This window comes from Neoarius graeffei, chromosome 9, assembly GCF_027579695.1.
Source record: "Neoarius graeffei isolate fNeoGra1 chromosome 9, fNeoGra1.pri, whole genome shotgun sequence".
Taxonomy (NCBI): domain Eukaryota; kingdom Metazoa; phylum Chordata; class Actinopteri; order Siluriformes; family Ariidae; genus Neoarius; species Neoarius graeffei.
The window spans coordinates 23,570,266-23,581,355 of NC_083577.1; positions in this window are offsets into that span (position 1 = coordinate 23,570,266).

An 11,090-nucleotide genomic window follows, 5' to 3' on the forward strand; every position below is an offset into this window, starting at 1 on the left:
TTCCGAAGTCACCCAATCTCCCAAAGAATTCAAAAAGGTGCATATAAGTTATGTAATATGGTAAGTGATCATAATAATTTGGAATATACCATAATTTAGCTGTTTGGTGATTTATTATTAAGCACCAGGATTAATGGTATGATTTACTTTGAATGATTCACTGATTCACTTTGAATGATTCACTGATTCACTTTGAATGATTCACTGATTCGATTCACTTGAACGATTCACTTGAGTGATTCACTTCAAACGATTCAAATGAGACTGATTCATTTTAATTATTAACCTTCTAATTTAATGAGACTAATTTAATGAGATCACTTAATAGTTACCAAATGCACCTACAGCTGAAAGGAACGAGTATTATTCCCTACCTTTTTCACCAAGTCAATTTGAGGCGTTGGTTTACCCTGCTCTTTAATTTAAATTTTTTTCCTCGAAAGGAAGACTGGCAAATGGCTTCGCCAAAATTAAATCAGCAATGCTTGGCATCCGTGCACAGCTTTCTTGCTAGCTGACTAGCCCCCTCAAGTTCAGTCACTCAAATAAACGAAATTTCTGGAACTAAGATAGCAAACTTGACAACACTATATTTACACTTTATTTACAATGAAAATATATACAAACTAAAAAAGCTGGTAGAAACCGTATGTAATGAATAAAATCGAAATGTAAGCTGATCTCTTACAATACACCACAGCACTTGCGAATCCGCATGGGACTGAAATGAAATTCACCGCTGCCTGTCTATAGTTGAAACAAGCTGTCAATCAAAGAAAATATCCGGCCGCTTTCACCAATCACCAGTCTCCTCGCAGAAACTGCCATGTCCCTCCCACTGTGAGGCTCGGAGTCCGTGGGCGGGCATTTTCGCAGTATTTGTCCAATAACCGTCTTGCATTTTGAGATTGACAAGCGCATAGCTCCCAAATGCCGTTGAAGTCCACTGAGGCTGGGAGTCCGTGAGACTCCGTGGGCGGGCATTTTCGCAGTATTTGTCCAATAACCGTCTTGCATTTTGAGATTGACAAGCGCATAGCTCCCAAATGCCATTGAAGTGCACTGAGGCTGGGCTGCATCACGCTGTCACGAGGGGGAAAAACTCACGCACACATTAGGCGAACTGGGGAAAGTTATAACAGAATGATTTCGCACTGTAGTTGGGTTGAGCACATATATTTCTATAATTCTGGATCTGAAATAGCAACGGTATAAGGTCGGCTATAACATAAGCCTAGAGCAATTCATCCTACACAATGTTCGTCATTTTTAGAGGAGGCTGAGCCTCCTTCGTTGTCTTAGAGCAATCGCCTGTGCTGTGTGTTTATGTCACATGCGATGGAAAAAAAAGGTCTCCTATCACTGCTCTCCTTGTCTCCTCTGAGTGAGAATTGATACATCCATAAAGATTTTATTTTATGGAAGGATGATGGATGCAGGAGCAAGAAATCAAGAAGGCATCAAGTCGAGTAGTGAGATGCTCCTTATATCTTGATCCATAAAGCTTATCAAGACAAAGTATTCCAATGTTTTTCTCAGAAGCCATTGCATGTACAGTGCCCTTCACAATTATTGGCACCCCTTGTAAAGATGAGTGAAAAGGGTTAGAAAAAAAATCAACCGTTTAATGAAGTCGCTTCATCTCACGCTGAAAAAATGAGGAAAAATCCAAAATTTAATTCAAATAAATGTATTCAGAGAAAAACAAATGCCTTATCAAGAAATAATTATTTTCAACAAAAAAAATGTTCCACAATTATTGGCACCCCTGGAAAGTATTGTGAACACAGTGTAACTGAAGCATGTTTCCCATTTAAATTGTACATTTTTTTAGTTGATTGGAGTGTCGGAACTTTCAAGCTGTAATCCATGATTTCCTGAGTCTGTTACGTGACAACAGTTTTTCGAAGTACTCCCGAGCCTGTGTGGCTATATTTGTCATATTCGCATGACAGTTTCCCAGGCAGTGCCGCCTGAGGGCTCGAAGGTCACGCACATTCAACAGTGATTTCCAACCTCGCCCTTTGTGCACTGTGATGTCTCTGAATTCCCTAAAACTTTTTAAAATGTTATGTACTGTAGTTTTTGAAAGACCTAAATTGTCTGTAATCTTGCACTGAGATTTTTTTTTCATGACTAGCAATTCTCTCTCAAATTTTGGCACAAAGAGTGAACCACAACCCATCCTTGCTTGCAAAGGCTGAGCCTTTGGTGCTGCTCCTTTTATACCCAATCGTGTTACCAATTAAGCTCCTTATTGTGAAATCTTCCAAAATGGTGTGACTTGAATATCCTATAAAATTTTCAGTCTTATTTTACCTCCATCCCAACTTTTTTTTTTGAGTGTGTTGCAGGCATCAAATTCAAACTTCATTTATATTTACAAACTACAATTAAGTTGGTCAGTAAAACTATTGAAAATATTTTCTTTGTACTTTTGTCAGTTAAATAAAGGTACACAATTAACAAATCACAGATTTTTGTTTTTATTGCATTTTGGAAAGTATCCCAAATTTTCTAGAAATGGGGTTTGTACACTTTCCCTTTCTGCTTCTTCATGGACACTTATGTCTGTGCATTAGTGAATGGGCATGGCTATTGGAGCAAAGCATTAGCCTATAGGAACTACACATTTCATTTTCTCTAGATTTGAGACATTTTAACACCAATTATAACATAATCAGTGAAATTGAGGTTTCTTTGTGCAAGATATAAAGCCAACCTTTGATTATCAGAACTGTTCTACAAAATATCTGATTACCATTGTTCATTTTGGGGGTTATTTTGGGGATTAAGGTATGTGTCTAATTTAGAAATCGTGTTGACTTTTCTATAGTCCACACAGAACCAGATCGACCTGTCGGTCTTGGGGACCAGGACCACCAGGCTGCTCCAGTCACTGTGGGACTCCTCAATTATGCCCATTTCAAGTAAGGCCTTGAGTTCAAGATGAATGTTTTTGGGGATTTTTTGTGTTCGGGCAAGCAGTATGGGTGGCTACACACCACCACCCCTGGGGGCACTTCAATCTGGTGTTCTATGAGGTGATTGCGGCCAGGAAGGGGCGAGAACATGTCGAAAAATTCCATTTGCAACCTGGCAACCTCTGTGAGTTGGGCCGGTGAGAGGTGGTCTCCACAGGGGACCAGAGCAGCTTGAACAGCTGCTTTTGTTTTTACCTCTGGCCCCAGCTCCACCCTCTCCAGAACTACTAATGCCAACACCACGGGGATCCCCTCATTTCTGTTTTATCAGGTTGAGGTGCTATATTTGTAGTGCCTTGCCCCTATTTGTTCACCTCACCTCATAGTCAACGTCCCCGATTCACTGTATGACCTCAAAGGGCCCTTGCCACTTGGCGATCAATTTAGAGCTTGAAGTGGGCAATAATATGAGTACTTTATCTCCCGGTGTGAACTTCCTAAGGCACACACCCCTGTTGTACAGCCGGGCCTGATGTCCTTGTGCCTGCCATAAATTCTCCTGGGTTAAGAGAGTGAGTGGAGCTTTGCGTGCAGGTTGAGAATGTACTGAATTTCATTTTTCCTATTTGAAGGTCCCTCCTCCCAATTTTCCCGTAGCACATCCAAGATGCCGCAAGGCTTACGCCTATATAATAATTCAAATAGGGAAAATCCTGTGGAGGCATGTGGGACCTCTCATACTGCAAATAATAGGGGCTCATGCCATTTATCCCAATTACATGCATCTCTGCTTACAAACTTCCGAATTAAATTTTTAAGTGTTTGATTGAACCATTTTACCAAGCCATCTGTTTGTGGGTGATAGATGCTGGTGCAGATGGATTTAATTCCCAATAACCCATACAGCTTGTAAAGTGTGTGTGACATAAACATAGTGCCTTGGTCACTTAGGATTTCTTTGGGAATCCGGACTCGGGAGATAATTTTAAAGAGTGCCTTTGCAATGTTACATGCAGAAATGTTACACACCAGGACTGCTTCCGGATATCACATTGCATAGTCCATCAGGACTAAAATAAAATTATATCCTCATGCTGACCGATCTAATGGCCCAACGAGATCCATGCCAATTCTCTTGAAGGATTGTCTCGATTAGAGGGAGAGGGTGCAAAGGTGCTTTTGGGGTGGCCTCTGGATTTACCAGTTAGCATTCGTGGCACGCCACACACCACCGACAGACATCCCCGCAAATCCTTGGCCAATAGAACTGGGCCATTATTCAGGCTAGTGTTTTATCTTGACCTAAGTGTCCGACCATCAGATTAAAGTGAGCTGTATGGAATATGAGTTTCCTACAATTCTTTGGGATTAATAACCAAGTTATCTGTTCACTGGTTTGAGAGTCCTGCATTACTCGATACAGCCTATCTTTACTTATTACGAAGTACAGAAAGGAGGGTGTCGCATTTGGCTGGAGGGGTTGACTATCAATTACTCTCACTAGGTCAAAAGCATGACACAGAGTCTTGTCTTACATCTGCTCTAACAGGAAATCCTCGAGGGAATCCCCAAGAGAGGGAGGAGGGTGGGCTGCTCCCCACTCCTCATATCGCCCTGACATGATGCTGACGTGGACAGCTCTGAGACAGCTTCCCCAGTCAATGCAACACAGGGATCCCTGTGTGATGTGTTACCGCAGGATCCACCCACTACTACATGCTCCATTAAACCTCTAGACCCCGGCCAATCAGTCCCCAGAATCAGTGGGTGAGTGAGGCGTGGGTTAACCGCTGCCTCTACACTATGCTTCTTTCCCCCCGAAATAGAATGTGGATGGACACTAGTGGATATTTGTGAACATCCCCGTGTACACACAAAACTTTCACCACTTGTGCTCTCCCCAGTGCCTCACCTTGCACCAGGCTTTGGTGGATTGAGGTCTAATTACAGCTGGAATCCACCAGCACGTGATATGCATCTCCTTGAATACTCACCGGTATGTGATACGCTCCAACCCAATCGAGGGCAGTCTCTGCCGTGTCAGGGATCCAGTCCACAGCACCCACCTCCATTGCAGAGCACTGGCCCTGGAGATGCCTGGGTTCTTCACAGCCCCAGCATACTGGCCCAGGCTTTATCTCTGCACCAGTGATATGGGGATCACTCACTTGGGGGGAGAAGACACAGAAGGGAAAGAAGGGAGGGGGACACCACAGGTGTGGCAAGATGGCTGCAGGGGGGCTGGCCCCCACCTTCATGGTGGGGGAACAGGGCAGGTATGGGGAGAGATGAGAAGGGATAAAGGAGAGAGAGAGAAAGAGAAGAGGCAGAATGTCCACCTGCTGCCAGAACCGCTGCCAAATGGTCCACTGCCAACTCAATGGCTCGATCCAGCGACACCGGGTGGTGGCACTAGACCCACTGCATTGTTCCTTGTGGCAGCCACGTGATGAACTGCTACAGTGCCACCATGTTGATGATTCCCTCTGCATCGCAGTCATCCACTCTCAGCCACTGCCAGCAGGCATGCTGGAGCTGTTGGCCGAACATGAATGGCTGACCAAATTCCTCCAATGTCAGCATGCAGAAGTGCTAATGGTGTTAATCTGGGGAGCGGCCGACAAGCTGCAGGATGGCTTGCTTCAAGTCAGTGTAAACAAGCCAATTGTTGGCAGGGAGCTGTTGCGCAGCAAGCTGCACCCCCCAGTCAGCAGTGGTAGTAAGCGGGCTGCGTGTTGCGCAACTCGCCACCCCCATGCTTCGGCCGCTTGCTCGAAGAGTGATAAATGCCTCCAGATCATCATGCGGCCCCATCTTCATTAGTGTGATGTGGGGTGGGTCCACAGCAGTGGCACTCCAGGACCCTGCTGATGCAAGCAGGTGCCGGAATGCCTGGTGATCTTCTTGTCTGGCCAGCAGCAAGGCTTCAAAATGGTGTTCCTGCTCCTTCTAGAGGATGATTAGCACGTGATGCTGGCTCTGTTGGGTGGCAGTGAGGGCATGACTCTGGTCCTTAAGTGGGGAGGACTCCATGGGGTGGTTTCCTTCATTATCCCAACTTTTGGCACCACTGTAGTATGACCCAGACATGGGTGGAATACTGACGCATAGATAGGCGGGAATTGGTGTTAGGACTTGGACTGTTTTGGCCTCTAGAGGCCGCTGTTATTTCCTTTTCGTGTTATATTTATTTTGGCTTCTAGAGGCCGCCACTGTTCCTGTGTTTTGTGTTTTTTTTTTTGTTAATTGCCTGTTAGTCCTAATTATCTTCACCTGTGTCCTTAATTAGTTTGTGTATTTATACCCCTGAGTTCAGTCCTCTTGTCACGGAGTCTTTGTGCTGTTATGTTTATCTCCAGTTTCCTTTGTACTGTGTTTTGTGGATCTTCTGAGCTTTTGCATTTTTGCCTTTTTCTTTTTGAATTATACTCTTTGTTTTTGTTTTTTTGTTTTGCCCTGGATTGTATATAGTGTACATAGTATAAATAAACCTTTTGTTACTTTTTCTACTTCCGCCTCACGCCTCTGTATTTGAGTCATTCCCCTGGTGGCCTAGTGGGGGTTTGCTGGATCATCACACCAACGAACCAGGTTCGAATCCCAGCAAAACCCTAACAGAAAGACTCTGTCATGACCGACTCAGCAGAGGCTGCTTCAACTGTCTACCCAGCCAACCTTCAGGGAATTATGGCAGCTTTGACACGCTTCGGAGCGACCATGGACGCTCATGGACGTACGCTCACCAGCCAACGTGAGGCCCTTGCTCGCCACGAGGAACTGCTTCAGCAAATTGGGAAAACCCTGGCACAGCTGACATCTCCTGCTCCTGATCCAGCTCCCACTCCTGCTCCAGTGCCTCCTGCCATGCTGCCTTCACCTCGTGAACCCAGCCTTCCTGCACCACAGAGGTATGACGGCAAGCACAGTGAGTGCCGAGAGTTCCTTACCCAGTGTCAACTCACCTTTGAGCTTCAGCCTACCACCTACACTACGGATCGCCGCAAGATTGCCTTTGTGATCACCTTATTAGCTGGTAAGGCGCGAGCCTGGGCTACTGCTATCTGGCAAAGACAGGGACCTGAGTGCTTTGATTTCCAGCTGTTTTCTGAAGAGATGCTTCGGGTCTTCGATCAGGCAGACATCAGTACCGACGCAGCCCGAAAGCTCATGTCCATCCGGCAAGGAGGAAGCGTTGCAGATTACGCCATCTCATTCCGAACACTCGCAGCAGTAAGTGGATGGAATGAGACTGCCCTGGTGTCAGCCTTCCACCATGGTCTGTCTGACCCCATCAAGGACGGTCTGGCCTCTATTGGATGCCCAAGTGACCTCGAAACCCTCATCTCACATGCTATTCGTCTGGACAACAGGATGAGAGAACGCCACCAAGCCTTGAGCCCCCCCAGCCTCCCTACCTCTACCTGGAGACCGTCTACCTCCTTCAGTGACTGTCCAGAACCCATGCAAGTGGGTCGTACTCGCCTCTCCGCATCTGAGAGGGAGCGCAGAAGGAGGGACAAGTGCTGCATCTACTGTGGCAAGCCTGGTCACTTCCGAGCATCATGTCCCGAACTCTTGGGAAAAGGACCGCCCCGTCCAGCCGAGGGAGGGTTGTGACGGGGCCTACCCTCTCTCCCGGACTCCCTGGCCAAGGAATCTACATCCCAGTCTCCATCTCCTGGGGTGAGTCTGTCCACTCTTGTCAAGCTTTGATAGACTCAGGGGCGGCTGGGAACTTTATGGATATTCACTTCGCCCAAAGCATCAATATACCTACTGCACCTCTTGAAGTCCCTCTGTCTGTGTCTGCCCTCGATGGCCAAGCGTTAGGTGATGGAAGAGTCACTCAAGTTACTTCTCCAGTCTTCCTCCAGTCTCAAGGTCACAAGGAAGAAATATCCCTGCACCTGATTCCTTCACCTGAGTTCCCAGTTATTCTAGGCCTTCCTTGGCTTACTCGCCACAACCCTCGCATAGACTGGGTAACAAGCCAGGTTGTGGAATGGGGCCCTGCATGCCATGCCTCTTGTCTGCTCTCTAGCTCTCCTGTGTCTCCTGCCGAGCCCCCTGATCTCACCGAGTTATCTCAAGTTCCCACAGAGTACTGGGATCTCAAGGAGGTATTTAGCAAGAGCAGGGCCGCCGTTCTTCCTCCGCACCGGGCCTACGACTGTGCCATCGACTTGCTCCCTGGGACTACCCCTCCTCGTGGCAGACTGTTTTCGCTCTCTCAGCCAGAACGCAAGGCTATGGAGGAATACCTCAAAGACGCCCTGGTCTCTGGGTTCATTCGACCCTCCACCTCACCTGCTGGTGCCGGCTTCTTCTTTGTCGGCAAGAAGGATGGGGGGCTTCGACCATGTATTGACTACAGGGGCCTGAACAAGATCACTGTGCGCAACCGATATCCCCTTCCGCTGATGTCCACTAAGGACCTTCCGCTGCGGGTGGAGAACCGCAAGCTTGCTCCTCGCTACATTGGCCCCTTCAAGGTGGTGCGCAGGGTGAACCCTGTCTCCTACCGGCTCCAGTTGCCCCGGACTCTGAGGATCAACCCCACTTTCCATGTTTCCCTGTTGCGGCCTGTACTGACATCTACGTATGCCCCTGCCCCTAGGAACCCCCCACCCCCCCGCATCTTCCAGGGGCAGACTGTGTTCACTGTGCATCGCCTGCTTGACTCCCGCCGGGTCCGCGGCGGGTTGCAATATCTGGTGGACTGGGAGGGCTATGGTCCTGAGGAGCGCTGCTGGGTTCCTGCTCGGGATGTCCTGGATAAAGAACTGTGTCGGGACTTCCATTCGGCCCATCCGGATCGCCCTGGGAACGTCAGGAGACGCTCCTAGAGGGGGGGGTCCTGTTAGGACTTGGACTGTTTTGGCCTCTAGAGGCCGCTGTTATTTCCTTTTTGTGTTATATTTATTTTGGCCTCTAGAGGCCGCCACTGTTCCTGTGTTTTGTGTTTTTTTTTTTTGTTAATTGCCTGTTAGTCCTAATTATCTTCACCTGTGTCCTTAATTAGTTTGTGTATTTATACCCCTGAGTTCAGTCCTCTTGTCACGGAGTCTTTGTGCTGTTATGTTTATCTCCAGTTTCCTTTGTACTGTGTTTTGTGGATCTTCTGAGCTTTTGCATTTTTGCCTTTTTCTTTTTGAATTATACTCTTTGTTTTTGTTTTTTTGTTTTGCCCTGGATTGTATATAGTGTACATAGTATAAATAAACCTTTTGTTACTTTTTCTACTTCCGCCTCACGCCTCTGCATTTGAGTCATTCCCCTGGTGGCCTAGTGGGGGTTTGCTGGATCATCACACCAACGAACCAGGTTCGAATCCCAGCAAAACCCTAACAATTGGTGCCAACACAATTTTTTATTACAGTTTTCTTCACTACTGCTTTTCAGCTTTTTCTTGACTTATTCAGTCACACACACACAACACAGAGACATGCTCTGGTCAGGAGAGACCCTCCTGCTTCACTCTCTCCCTCCTTATCTATGCTCTGTCCTCACTGTCACAAAACACACACACACACAAAACATTAATTGACAACAGGTGTAGTGACTTTGCCACTCACCTTCCCTGGCCCCACCCTCCATTCACAAACTGGTGCTTGGCCACACCCTTGCTGCCACACATGGAAACCATCATTATGGGAAGGCAGTGGAGATGGATTGGACACATCCTTCAAAGAGAGCAAGATAACTTCACACATACTGCACTACACTGGACACTAGAAGGACAGCGTAAGAGAGGGTAACCCAAGAATACCTGGCAATGCACGGTCGAGTCAGAAATGAAGACCCTGAACCACATTTGGGGCACAGTACAGAAATTGGCCCAGGACAGACAGAAGTGATCATCCTTTGTTACATGCCAGCAGGCATAATAAGCAGTAAGTAAGTAAGTATGTAATTTGTGGCTGACATTTGAGAATAGATCTGTGAAAGAAAACACTAAAATATATTTTCTCTGGGGCGGCACGGTGGTGTAGTTGTTAGCACTGTCGCCTCACAGCAAGAAGGTCCGGGTTCGAGCCCCGTGGCTGGCAAGGGCCTTTCTGTGTGGAGTTTGCATGTTCTCCCCGTGTCCGCGTGGGTTTCCTCTGGGTGCTCCGTTTTCCCCCACAGTCCAAAGACATGCAGGTTAGGTTAACTGGTGACTCTAAATTGACCGTAGGTGTGAATGTGAGTGTGAATGGTTGTCTGTGTCTATGTGTCAGCCCTGTGATGACCTGGCGACTTGTCCAGGGTGTACTCCGCCTTTCGCCCGTAGTCAGCTGGGATAGGCTCCAGCTTGCCTGCGACCCTGTAGAAGGATAAAGCGGCTAGAGATAATGAGAGAGAGAGATATTTTCTCTGTTACTGCTTTTGTGTTATCGTTTCTTTCTCTGTAAGATCAAAACATTAGGTGTATAACTCTATACTCGCTACCATGGAGTCAAGCCTATGCATTCTAAGGCTAAGATAGCTAAGCACTAGCTAGAAGGATTTAGTTATCTGTCCAGAAAAATGATATCATATAACCTTGCTTGTTCTTGCAGTATGATGAAAGTAGAGTGGTGGAGTACTTTTTTTTTTTATCAATCTCGAAGTATGTGAAACAAACAAACAAAAAAAAAAAACCTTTACACTTTCCCTCAGCAGCGGCAAAGAATGCAGCCATCTCGGTCGATATCGGAGTCGATCGATGCTCTGGGTGGGTTCCCGGGTTCCCCAGTGTATCGTGGTAACGGTGTGAGGGGCGGGAAGCCAGACAGGTAGTCACAACGGCAAGCTTGTGGTGGCTCTCTGTGCTGTGATATCAGTTCTAAATCTCTACAGTGTATGCCTATATGTCTCTATTGTGTTACTACTAGTGTGTACAGTTGATCATGTTTGTGTCACTTTTCTTGTAGCTCATGATGTGGATAAACCCATTATTTGATGTACACAATTCTTAGTGGCTCAGCCAAATTTTATTAGATAGCGGCTCAAATTGGCTTACAAAATTATTGGCTGGCGGTGGCTCAAATTCTAAATGGCGGTTTTAGCGGCGCCTGGCGGCGGCTTCGGGGTCTAAGTGCAGCCACTGGAGCAGCACAGGGTCCGAACAGAGGGTGAAAGGGTGCCCCAGCAGGTAGTACGATGCGATCAAGCAACTCATAAAGCTTCCTTGTTACCTGTCTA